The sequence below is a fragment of the Macaca mulatta genome, chromosome 16, assembly GCF_049350105.2.
Source record: "Macaca mulatta isolate MMU2019108-1 chromosome 16, T2T-MMU8v2.0, whole genome shotgun sequence".
NCBI classification, from domain to species: domain Eukaryota; kingdom Metazoa; phylum Chordata; class Mammalia; order Primates; family Cercopithecidae; genus Macaca; species Macaca mulatta.
The window spans coordinates 42,071,711-42,085,082 of record NC_133421.1 but is presented as its reverse complement, the minus strand read 5'-3'; the positions used below and the strand labels follow the sequence as shown (position 1 = coordinate 42,085,082).

The 13,372-nt window shown below is 47.3% G+C and overlaps 1 protein-coding gene across 6 annotated transcripts in view; it reads left to right on the top strand.

The window, feature by feature from the left end:
- Nucleotides 1–13,372, top strand: part of MYO1D (myosin ID) — a 379,527-nt gene that overhangs the window by 348,982 nt on the left and 17,173 nt on the right. The gene's annotated exons all lie outside the window — the stretch shown is intronic.

The window sequence follows — 13,372 nt, the reverse complement described above, 5'->3', positions numbered from 1 at the left end:
TGCATCATGTCTTCCTAATATGTTCACCATGCATCCCTTCCAGCCAGTATAATGCTTTAACTCATTGTAAGTCAACAGCTAAAACTTAAGGCCTTAAAGAAACTAGAGTAGTTTGGGACAAAATTCTTTCATTCTGACCACCAATGGGGGACCCATTTTTGGTGAAAAGGCTTTCATTATAACCCTGAACTCTGTGGTTTCAACTCCGCATTAGGCCACAGTGTCAGGCCTTTAGTGGTGAGATGGAAGCAAGGATAGCAAATGATGTCATAATCCATGAAGAGAATTTATTTCATACCTCTGTCATTTTTAGTTAATGTTTTGCTTAATTAATTTTAATTATTTGCTCCTAGAGGATATGTAAATTTTATTGACCTGAATATTTGGAATATTTCAGAGAAACTGAGTTTTTTTGTTTTTTTTTTTAGACAGAGTTTCACTCTGTCGCCTAGGCTGGAGTGCAGTGGCGTGATCTCAACCCACTGCAACTTCTGCCCGCCGGGTTCAAGCAATTCTCCTGCCTCAGCCTCCTGAGTAGCTGGTATTACAGGCGCCTGCCACCACACCTGGCTAATTTTTGTATTTTTAGTAGAGACAGTGTTTCACCATATTGGCCAGGCTGGTCTTGAACTCCTGACTTCGTGATCCCCCACCTCGGCCTCCCAAAGTGCAGGGATTACAGGCATGAGCCACCACACCTGGCTTAATTTTTTTATTTTTAGTAGAGACAGAGTTTCACCATGTTAGTCAGGCTGGTCTTGAACTCCTAACTTCGTGATCTGCCCACCCGGCCTCTAAAGTGTTGAGATTATGGGCATGAGCCACCGCACCCGGCCCTAAGATTTATTTATTTAATCTAGGTTGGCTGGCTAGGGTTCTATGGACCAAGAAGTACTCACTACCCGTATCTCAGCAAATTAATGTTTTCCCAAAACATTTTAAATTATTGATCATGAATTTCACTGGTATCTATATTTAAATATTCCTAGACGCTATGGCTACTAAACATAGGAGCAACTTATATGAGGAAATGAAAATTCCTCCTTAACCTCACAGTTCTTTTCAGTTTGTTCCTGATTATGCGGGAATTTACAGGCCTTCATCACATGAAGTCGACCTCTACAGGAACGCAGCTTTACTCTTCACTATCATAGCACTCATTTTGGATGACAGAGACAATATGCATTTCTTGAGCCTTCTCTTCCCTATTTTAGGTGTGTTTCTAAGGAGTAGGTTGGTTGTCATGGTTCAGGATGGAAGAATACTGGAGTAGGCAGCGGAGGGAGGCAGGCCATCTGGCCCTGAGGGAGGGGTCTTCAGGAAATCAGTAGACAGCCTGCTGGCCAGAAGGTTTTAGATGTGTTCTTGCTTAAAGCTGAACTCAAGGTCAGATCTTTTCTCAAGGCCCAGTTCTAGACTTCTAACCTTCCAAACTGAGGTCTGATCTTTTGGGTAAGCCCATGGAAAGATTGTGTGTTGTCTCCAGGTTTTGCTGAACAAAGTGGCCCGATTCCCCGCCCCATGTTCTCAGCAGCTCAGTCCTATCATTCCCTGATTGATTTCCACCCCCTGCCATTACAAATACCACCTGCAAGGAAGATGAACTTTGTCAGTCACCTTTGAATATGGTGCAGTTTGAATTCTGGAATGCAGGAATAACAGCAGTTCACACGTATTATTTTTATTCTTCATTTTTCTGTCAGTGGCTGTGGCAAAGTCTTAGGATACCACAGTGGCTTCTAGGATAACCAAAGAACACATATGACTCTTAGGATGGACATAGCATCTGTCTCGATAAACAGAAGAGTGGTTAGGAAATGGCACTCCAGTCAGACCCATGCCCTGTATCCTGGGAGCCCCACAGCAGCGCCAGCAGAGCAGTCGGAAGGCAGCTCCCTGCCAGCCCACACCAACCTGTCACACGCCTATTATTCATCGACATGCCTCTCTATTATCTCACAAAGCATGGTGCTCCAGACCCAGGAGAGATGTGTCATAAAAGGGAGACTTTGCCTGATGGATAAAAAGACATATGTTCCTGCCCCCGTTTTGCTATTCGCTGAGTTTTCAAAACCTCCTCAACCACACCCCTTGGCTCTTTGTGTGACTTCATAGCAAGGCATTCGTGCTAACAGGATGTTTCTGGGCCCAGTCGCTATTGCATTCCGGAGGCTGACCTCGGGAAGTCCTCTCTGTGAACTTTGTCCACAGCAGTAGGGTCCATCACCCTCAGCTAGTGTGCGGCAGGTCCCATACTGGGCTCAGCAATTACAGGGATGGTTCAGACCGGTTTCCACCCTCACAGAGTACAGTCTCATGAGCCTTTTCCTATTCGTGCTGAAATACAGTTTGAGAGATGATACCATGAGTTTGGGCTTTGAATACAAAAAAGAAAAAAAAACGATGCACAGATTGATTTTCTTTTTCTGGAGCAGGAATCTGAGCAGGAAAAGTGTCACGTGAAGCAAACTGCTGCAGTATGGCTCCTGTGGGCCTGAGTCTTCAGGGTTTCCACTAATCCTATTTCACATGGCTGCGGGGGTAGCCCTTTCTCCTCCCTTTTTAACTATTTCTGGCTAAGACATCGCCCTGGTTTAAAAAAAAAGAAAAAAGAAAAAGCTTGCTGTTTACCCACATCTCCATTTCTTAATATTTTATCTTCTATTGATCTTGTACTCTTAGCCGACCCAAGTCCCTATCCCCTTCCCTTTCAGTTCTCTTTCAGCAACCCAGTGAGCTCATCAATATGCCAGCAGATGATCTAAGCCCCAAATCATCACCTTCTCGGGAAAGACAGACAAACAAAAACAGCCGGAAGGAGGGCGGGCGGGCTGGGAGGGGCTGCCGGCTAGGCGGAGAAGCGCAGCCTGCTGGGGCTGCGGGGGGCTGCAAAGGGGGCGTGCGCGCTGGCGCTCGGGCTCGGGCGGCGGCTTCGCTTCAGCCGCGGGCGCTGGGGTCAGCGTTGCCTTGGCGACCGCGTCGCGCTCCGAGCCGCAGCCTCCGCCCCCGCTGCCGCAGCCCACCCGGCTGGTGCAGATTCCCTTTGTCTCCTCCGCCTCCCCTCCTCCTTGCTTCCCTGCGTCCTCCCCCTCCCGCCTTTCCTTTGTCGCCCCGGATTCCCCGGCAGCCGCCCTTCCTGTGCTCGGTTCCCGCTGCAGGTGCCCGGGCCCGTGAGGACACGGCCTCGCCGCCACCCCCACCCGGCCCGCCCAGTGCCTGGCATGAAACCAGTGTTTCAAAAAGCGGTGCCGGGCTGAAGCGCTGCACAGGAACTTGCTTTCCTCACCTTGGCGGCCTCGCTGGCCTTCAGCCGGCGTATACCGCGCAAAGCAGAGCTAGGAGACGTGACAGCCCCTTTTAAGGACCCAAGAGATTCCCCACGGATCTATTCCCTTTCCTTCTGTTTGAGAGGGAGCGGTGTCACTTGGTGAGAGGGAGGAAAAGAAGGTGAGACGGCGTCCAGTGCCCGCTTGGCCTGGCTTGCTTGGCTTTCCCTGCAGCGAGGTGGGGCACACATCCCCTACCCAGGCCGCTCCATGGCATTGCGAGGCCCAAAGCAGAATTTCCAGGGCCTTTGAGAGTTGAAGTCGTGATCTGGGGGGAGGGGGTTCTGTGAGCAGAATGTGCTGCTGTTAGCGTTCACGGTCACCTAGTGATGAAGAGTGCTGGGGATTTGGCCACAGCAATGGCCCTAACCCAGAACCCCCTTGGTCCTGGAGCGACATAGCAGCTCTAGTGGCACTGGCGTCAAACATCAGATTGGCTCATATTCTAGCCGATACCTCTTCGTGTGTGCCAGTCTTAGTGTTGACTGATACACCCTAAGTGGGACTGTGGTTGCTCATGAGGAGGGAAACGGAGGCCAGGCGACGGGTGGAAGGAAACAGGCTTTCCCTCTAAATGCTTTGGGACCTGTGAATGTCATACCATGTGCATTTCTTATTCACTCTTTAAAATGAGATGTTTTAATATCACTTCTTCAAGAAAGCGTTCCCTGACTCCCCCGAGAGTAAATAAGATAGATTAGGTTTCTCGTCACGATTCCATTGCAGTCTGTACTTTTACCGTGAGAGCTCTTCACAGAATTATGAATAAACAGTAATGAGTGTGTAATTCTTGTTTACAAGAGTCTTCCACACCAGGCTCTGAGCTCCATGAGGGCAGGAGCAAGACCTGTCTTATGCACCACCGTTCCACAAGGGCTGACACACAGGCTTTAGTCAATGTTGAAGAAAGAAATGAGAAGGGGACAAGAAAGAGGGTGATGGTGCAGTGGTGGGCCAGGTATTGTCCAGAGAGTGATCGCAGAGTGACAGGCCAGGTGCTGTCCAGAGGGTGATGGCAGAGTGGCAGGCCAGGTGCTGTCCAGAGGGTGAGCCAGGGTGACAGGAGGGGTGCCCATCTCCACGTCCTCCTCTGAGCTCTGTGACCCTCCGGGGCTCAGCGCCTCCTTCACAGGCACTTCTAGAATGTTGTTCCAAATCATTCTTGTAACTCTTCTTTCTAGTATCTGTTTAAGAATTGTCATAATAAAAAGTGCGATTAATCAATTAAATTGTATGTAAGGGGAATCCTGTCATGTGCTAGGCCAGTTCCCAGGCAGCTAATTGGAGCATTTATGTGAAGCAAAGCGGGGCCAGCACTTCTTCCCAGCGTTCCCAGGGAGGGTGATGCTTGGACGGTTTACAGCAGTGGTGCACAGGAAAATCACCCAGGGAGCTTTAGCAGTGCGACATTCAGGGGCCCACAGGCAGACCAATTGAAGCAGAATCTCTGGGGTTGGAGCCTGACCACTACTAGGGCCAGTATTTTTCATAAGCTTAACGTGCAATCAAGGTTGACAATCTTTGCTCTGGGGGCACCCAGAGACAGACAAGAGGAAGTGGCGACAGGCACTCACCAAACCCAAAGATTCCATTTCAGCTGTAAAGCTGACGCTGATAGACTTGAGGCTAGACAAAGAGGCTGTTTGCTTCAGCCCACTTCAGATTGTTTCAGTACTGCTCATAGAACTTCTCTTTGCCTTAAAATGCCTCTGGATCCCCTCCTATGACAGTCATTTAAAACAAATGTGTAACTGCCTAATCAGGGCACAAACCATTTTTTCAGACTTGCCTGGGCAGCAGTGACCTAAATATTACTCAGGGAGTCTGACTTCCAGCTCCAGAGGAAGAATGTATTTGGTTTGATTGTTTTCTTGTTAATAAAGTTGGGCCAGTCGTTCAAGGTCCCCATTAGGATAACTGGACCCTTCGATGCTCTGCATTAGTTCTTTAGACAGAAAGCAGTGGTGTAGAGTTTTTATTGAATTATTCGCCTTCCACTGGAATCACTATGCACCCATGCTAATTTGTTGTGCCATTGTTAATGGATATAAGATAAAAGGAGCAGGAACTGGAGAGGATGGTGGAAGTGGCCCAGCCCATTTACACCAGCCAGGTATATGGAGTAAATCTTGGGAAAATGTGTCCATTTCATCCACTTACAAGCCAAAGGGTGTAGCAAGTAGCAGCAGATCGTTCTGCTCTCTCTCTCTCTCCCAGGTAAGCCTGCAGGCAGTAAATAAGGCCTGTATTAGAAGCCACTAAAGCTGTAAACACACACAGCAGGGAAATCTGCCTAAACTGCTCGCTGAGGTATCAGATGCAATTGGCCTTCTACTAGAAGTGTGTCTGCACTCAAGGTCAAGCCAAATTTGGCAAGAAGCCATATGGAGACACTTCACATTTAAATCTCCTAGGAGACTGGGGACAGGGAAACCAAGTTTGCTCTGGGGCTCTCAAATCCAATCGGTGATTCCAGAGAAAATGGGGACTCTTCATGGCAGGCAGGAAAAGGGCAGATGTGGCCTGAGAGAACCCACACTCTGGTTCCCAGCCAGCAAGCTCCAGCCTGGATCTAAACAACCCATTTCTGGGAACTTAAAATAAAAAATAAGAGAGCAGTCAAATGGACTTGAGACCCCCACAGGGCCTTTGATGTGTCTACCAGCAGCAGCATGGTGAGTGGTTTCTGTGATGTGGGATTCCAGAGCAAGAGGCACTGGACCATGGCCACTGGTTCATCTCTCATTATAGGGCCAGAAATAGATGCCCCATCCCAGGAAAAGGGAAATAAGGCTGCATGGAATGTTTCATCTGTTGGAATATTGTTCTGCTCTGCCTGACAAGATTACTGAGTTCTCAGTTCTGTAGCAATGGCATTGAGTAAGAGTCTGAAAATTGATGCATTATGTACTCGCTTAAAATAGCAAATGCAGAATAGAAAAAGCAGAGCTGCTAGGAAGTGTGCAGAACATATTGATAGAAAGACCTGCTTTGCCTCTGTTATTACCAGCATGAAAGTGTGTATCGGAGCAGGGGGTAGACTTTCCATCAGAAGCAATTGAGCAGTGGAGGCTCTTTTACCGCAATGAGACAAGGGTACATTTTTTTTAGCTGACATAAGTGAGTGTAAATCTTTCTGTTCTCAAACAGGTGGTAGAAAGTGGGCAATTTGTTTCTTTTCATCTCGGTGTTCTGGGCTTGGTTTATGAGATAGCTGCCTCTGTTTTAAGTTTTTTGAATTCCCCTCAGAACAAAAATCCCCCACCACCTGCTACTTAATCAAATATTCTTCACTGTGGATTATAGTTGCCTGGATGGGAGCAAGGTTCAGTGACAATGTGACGGAAAATATACAAAAAGAACTATGTCATCATCCCCAAGAAGGAAGCATTATCCTTTGTCCTTAAAAATGGGATTTAAGGCCGGGCACAGTGGCTCACACCTGTAATACCAACACTTTGGTAGGCTGAGGCGAGAGGATTACTTGAGCCTAAGAGTTTCTAAGGCTCTAAGGAGTTTCACATCTAAGACAAGCCTGGGTGACAAAGCGAGACCCTGTCGCTACAAAAAATCAAAAAATTAGCTGGGCATGGGAGCGTATACTTGTGGTCCCAGCTATATAGGAGGCTAAGGCAGGAAGATGACTTCACCAGGAGGTGAAGACTGCAGTAGGCCATGGCTGGGAGACTGGGCGAGACTCTTTATCTCAAAAAAAAAAAAAAAGGCAGGAGGAGGGGATTTAAAAATACTGAGTAACGTGATAAAGAGTCCTTCTGGAATTGACAAGTCTTTTTGCCCTAGAAGGTGGCATAGTTGCTTCTTAAGGGAATATCCATGGTCAGGGGCAGAGGCCTTGAGAGGCTGGGCAAAGATCCTTTCAGCCCTGGTATCATTTGTCTAACCAGCATTCCGCACCAACAGCCTCCCCCATTCAAGCGCTTACTCCATTAACAAACGTTAATGGGGCACTTATTCAATGCCAGGCACTGCACTAGCCACTGTGCATATATTTTCTCCTTTAACTCTCTCCAAAACCCTTTAGAAAAAAGAACATTATCACTGTTCCTTATCCCGGTTAAGGAAACTGAGTTTAAAAGGATAAGTAATTGCCCAGAGCCAGGCCATACAGCTGGATTTGAACCCTAAACTATTGATTCCAAACCTTGTATTCTTCCCACTATGCCTCCATTGTCTCCTCTTTTGATTAAGCAACATTCCTAGAAATACAGGGAACCTAGAAGGCCCCCGTCCCCATCTCTTTCCTGCTGCTGCTGCCAGCTGGAATGTCTGACTCCCGGATGTGTTATAACTAAACTTCTTAAAGACCGGTTAGTATCTGAGAAAAATCCCTTTATTCAAGCCCAGCAAGCAATGTGATGTGCTAACAGCCCCTACGTCGTGACTCACACTAACTATAATTTACCGATTGTTGTTGGACATTGACTAGTTTCCAAATTTTTATAGGTCACCACGATTTTGGAGAGTGTGACTTGCTATTTACAAAGCAAGGATTAGACTTTCCCTCTTTTCCCCTTTATAATTTGCACTATTGCTTCTAAGAATACTGTTTTGTAAAGTTTGGACATTTTCAGATAAAGATTGCTGGAAATAATAGTGTTAAAAGTTTTTTTTAAATAAAAGAATAACATCGAATAAAAAGAAATCTTGGGCATCTGCGGTGGCTCACACCTGTAATCCCAGCGCTTTGGAAAGCCAGTGTGGAAAGATGGCTTGAGCCCAGGAGTTCAAGACCAGTTAGGGAAACATAGGAAAACCCTGTCTCTACAAAGAAAAAAAAATTTTTTTTTGAGACAGAGTCTCGCTCTGTTGCCCAGGCTAGAGTGCAGTGGCACAATCTCAGCTCACTGCAACCTCCACCTCCCAGGTTTAAGCATTCTCTGCCTCAGCCTCCCGAGTAGCTAGTATTACAGGTATGTGCCACTGCGACCGGCTAATTTTTGTATTTTTAGTAGAAATGGGGTTTCACCATCTTGGCCAGGCTGGTCTTGAACTCCTGACCTCGTGATCTACCCGCCTCAACCTCCCAAAGTGCTGGGATTACAGACCTGAACCACCACACCCGGCCAAAAAATCTTTTTAAATTTGCATGGTGTCATATGCCTGTAGTCCCAGAAGGCTGCAGTGAGCCATGATCACACCCTATACTCCAGTCTGGGCAACAGAGCAAGACCCTGTCTATTAAAAAAAAAAAAAGAAAGAAATCTTACGGAGTTTGGGGTGGTGAGAATGAGAGCCAGGTTGCTGAGGCACAGCTGTGCAGGCAGGCTTACCATTTCAATGCTAAATTTTCAAATTCCAGACTTTATTTGCTGTCTCTTAATATAGCACAGCATCACTGTAATATTGTAAGTGCTGATTTTATAATAGAATTTTCTTACAAAAATAGGTTTTGTGAAACAATTTTGATATATGATAAACTGTTTTGACACATGATCTACCTTGCTGGATCACATCTATTCCTTTAAGCGAGAGAGAGCACTGAGCCCTGTTTACTTCTGGGTCTACGTGGTGTGTAGTGAAACCCTTTGCATCCTTTTCCAGAGGTCAAACTCAACACTGTCCAAAACCAAATTCATTCTCTCTTTCCACCTCCTTCTCCATCACATGAGCTCAAAACCTGGAGACATGGTAGAGTCTCCCTCTTATCACCCTCATTCAGCCAGTCACCACGTTCTCACTCCTAAGCATCTCTCCAGCGGGACCCCAGTCTTGCCCTCTCACGATCACAGCTCTTTCTGTCTTGACTTACGGTTTCCTAATTGGTCTTCCTGCCTCAAAATGCCCCCATCAGTCAACAGTCCATCTGCCATACTTCCTAGTTTATCAGTTTCATGTATTGGCTCTTTATTAAGCACCTACTGTATGCCACGCCCTCTTTTAGGTACAGGGGATACAGACAAGGTCCCCCCTCCCATGGAGCTTACCTTTGGGCAGGGGATGGAAACCATAGGAGACAGACAATTAACCAGCTAAGTATCAAACAAGTCCATTTCAGTTAGTGGTAAGCACACTGAAGAAAACAAAGTATTATCTATTTTCTCTCCTCAAGAATCCTTGGCTGGGCGTGGTCAGGCTTCAAGGTGCCTGAAACATAGCCCCCACTCATCTTGAACTCCCTGTCAAGTCCTCCTCATCCTCCAAAGGGCAGCTCATCGCCTTCTTGTCTGTGGGGTCTTGGAGACCACTGTGGCTGGAGAAACCCAGTTAGGCTTCAGGGAGAAAGGACAGGTAGAGCTTGAGGGACATTATTAAAGGAAGCTGAGACACTGGCTGAGCAGGTGAGTCACCTTCAACCCTGGTACACCAGGCTCTCTCCCTCAGCACTCTGTTTAGTGGCTCTGTCTTCATCCCTATCTGTGGGGAGTAGCACGAGAATGAGAAATCCTGACATGGACCTCTGGACCCAGTGCTGAGAGCCTAGTTTATTCCAATGATGCATCTGCATAGCAAAGCCATGCAAAGCCAGGACACAGCCTAAGAGGCCACACCCTTGCAGGGAGCAGGCGGAAGTCCTGGGCACCTCCCTCCACCCTGGGCCTGGTTAGCGCACTCTAGACCTTCTGTGATGCTGACTCTATTGCACCTGACACAGTAGCTCAGGAAGCCTCCCTCCCCAGGCTCTGAGCTTTCTGAGAACTGAGGCCTTTTTATTATTTATCTTGCATCCCAGAAGATGCAGATGTTTCATGATGGCTCTTTTTATTTATTTATTTTTTTTATTTATTTTTTTTTTTTTTGAGGTAGAGTTTCACTCTTGTCACCCAGGCTAGAGTGCAGTGGTGCAATCTCTGCTCACTGCAACCTCCACCTCCTGGGTTCAAGCGATTCTCCTGCCTCAGCCTCCCAAGTAGCTAGGATTACAGGCGTGCACTACCACCCCTGGCTAATTTTGTATTTTTAGTAAAGATGGGGTTTCACCATGTTGGTCAGGCTGGTCTTGAACACCTGACCTCAGGTGATCTGCCTGCCTTGGCCTCCCAAATTGCTGGGATTACAGGCATGAGCCACCGCACCTGGCCAGCTCTCTTTTTAATACATATGTCCCCAATGTGTTTGTGTGCAGGTGCTAACTGCTTTCAATGTTCAATTCTCAGGTGGCAGGGACTGGGATCCTGTTAACTCCTCTATCCAGTGACCCACAGCTACACACAAATATAAATTTAAATGCTTCTTGATAATGGTGAGCTGAATAAGCAAATATATGATGGCATTCCTGACAAACCACTAAAAATCGTCTGTTCAGAGGAAGGTGTGGGTGCTGGTGCATGTTCCGTCCAGTCTTACTTAGCGCCTTCATTAATGATGTGAATAGAAAATAAACATTGGTGTTCACAGATGGTGCTAACTTTGGAAATGCTGTTAACAGAAGTGTCAAGAGAGGAGAACAGAAATGTAAGCAGGAAATAGCCAAGATGTCAAAAAAAAAAAAACCTCAATACAGCAAAGGCGAAAACCTCTTTCAAACATGTAAAATAAAGCCCTACAGACATTAGAGCAAGAGCATCAAGAGATGAGAAGTTAACGGGGTACCTGGACATGGTTGCGCTGGCCTGTAATCTCAGCACTTTGGGAGGCCAAACCAGCCTGGGCAAGACCAGCTGGGCAACCTAGTGAGACCCCATCTCTACAGGAAATTTTAAAAATTAGCCAGGCCTGGTAGCACACACCTGTAGTCCCGGCATCTCAGGTGGCTGAAGTGGAAGGATTGCTTGAGCTCAGGCATTTGAGGCTGCAGTGAACTATGATCACACCACTGCACTCCAGCCTGAGCAACAGAGCAGCAAGACCGTATTTCCAAAAAAAAGAGTGAACAAGAGAAGTTTAAGGAGAGTAGGGGAGGTAGAAGAAGGAAGAGATGTGAAGAGGCAGGGGAGGAAAAGACAGATGTCCTCTGATTGATGTGCGAGGGTCTCAAGGCTCCAGAGCCCACTGCCCTCTTGAGGGTCAGATGCTGGCGCAGGCGTCCCACCGAGGTGGCCCCAGCCCTCTGCTCACAACTGCTGTCTCATTTGTTTTGTGATGGGGCTTTGGTTTGGTTTGGTGGTGTTCTGTTTCTTTTTTTTTTTTTTTTTTTTTTTATTCTTCCCTCATATTTGAGGGAGCTGTGGGTATAGTTTTGTTCTTTAGCTCTGGTTTTGAAAGGTTTCATTATGCCTGGCATAAAGTATTAATTTGGGCATTTTGTCAGGGTCAGAGGAATGCAGCCTTTAAAAAGTACAGATTCCAAATAGACAAAGCAAAATGAAGCTTCCTCAACAACTCCGAGTCTGACGTTGGTGGAGGGGAAGCAAAACAGAACTGATGCAGGGGTTGCCAGGCCTCTCCCGGGAGCTCCACCAGGCCACCTCCAGTGCACGGAGGCCCTGCCTGGCCCACCTTGCCAGGGGAAGCCTGCCGAGGCACAAAGCATAGGAACCTTTTGGTTGACAAAACAGAAACCAGGAGTCGCCATGGAGTACTCCCCAGGGACTACAGCTGGAAAGTCAAGACAAAGATGTGCGCTGGAGAATAGTAAAAAAAAAAAAAAGCATACAGGCCGGGCGCGGTGGCTCAAGCCTGTAATCCCAGCACTTTGGGAGGCCGAGACGGGCGGAGCACGAGGTCAGGAGATCGAGACCATCCTTGCTAACCCGGTGAAACCCCGTCTCTACTAAAAAATACAAAAAAACTAGCCGGGCGAGGTGGCGGGCGCCTGTAGTCCCAGCTGCTCGGGAGGCTGAGGCAGGAGAATGGCGTGAACCCGGGAGGCGGAGCTTGCAGTGAGCTGAGATCCGGCCACTGCACTCCAGCCTGGGCGACAGAGCGAGACTCCGTCTCAAAAAAAAAAAAAAAAAAAAAGCATACAAATTCTCCAAGCACCAGGAGAATGCCTCTTTCTTTAGCAACCTGGAATCATCTATGCCTGTAAACATCAGTGTCTTCTGGCCAGACAAAGGCCGAGCAGTGAAAGGCGCTGTGCCCAGCAAGAAAAACATACAAGTGGTGAAAGTGCCTGTGCAGGGGGTCAGGATGTGGGTCAGAATGTCCAAACCTCAGCATCATTACAGCAGGTTCAAGTGCCTTGTCCTCTGACTCAGAAGCACCTGGTATTAAAGAATTCCATGCTACAGGGGCGGCTGTGCTCCACACGAGAGCCAAAACAGCATTTTAGTGTGGAAACTAAATGGAATGGAGGCGCAAATGCTGTTCAGGAGACAGCTGCCCTGGGTCAGGTCCTAGCCTCACCACTTTCCAGCTGCAAGAAGTTGCTTGACCTTTCTATGGTTCTGCTCCCTCATCTATAAAGTGAGCAGAATGACAGTGCCCCATAATGACAGCTTCAGTAAGCTTTAAATGAAATTACGTATGTAAAATGTTTAATACAGTGCCTCGTACATTCCTAATAAATAAATGGATGACAGTGATTTTCAACCTTCTCCCCGCAATCCAGGACCCCTTTACAACTCCACAGGCATGATGCTGAGGAGCTCCGGGCCCAAATATTTCACTAGAAATATCTGCCCACATACTTTGGGAGGCCAAGGCGAGCAGATCACAAAGTCAGGAGATCGAGACCATCCAGGCCAACATGGTGAAACCCCATCTCTACCAAAAATACAAAAATTAGCTGGGTGTGGTGGTGCACACCTGTAGTCCCAGCTACTCAGGAGGCTGAGGCAGGAGAATTGCTTGAACCCGGGAGGCAGAGGTTGCGTGAGCCGAGACCGTGCCACTGCACTCCAGTCTGGGCAACGAGAGCAAGACTCTGTCTCAAAAAAAAAAAAAAAAGAAAAAGAAAAAAAAGAAATATCTGCCCATATTTCTGAAGCTGTTGCTGAGAAATCTGCATGGAGCCAGTGTCTGTGTCTGCTCATCTCCGTTAAACCTCAGGACATAAAAATGACAACATGTTCATTGATACAATTCCCGGAGCTTCTCTAACGTTGCGTATGTGCTTCCAAAGCCCATCAGTCCAAATGTTTTCCATGCTACCAAATGTTTTTATTTCACTGAGAACTTCATTAGCAGTGGGGAGGCGGCACCTA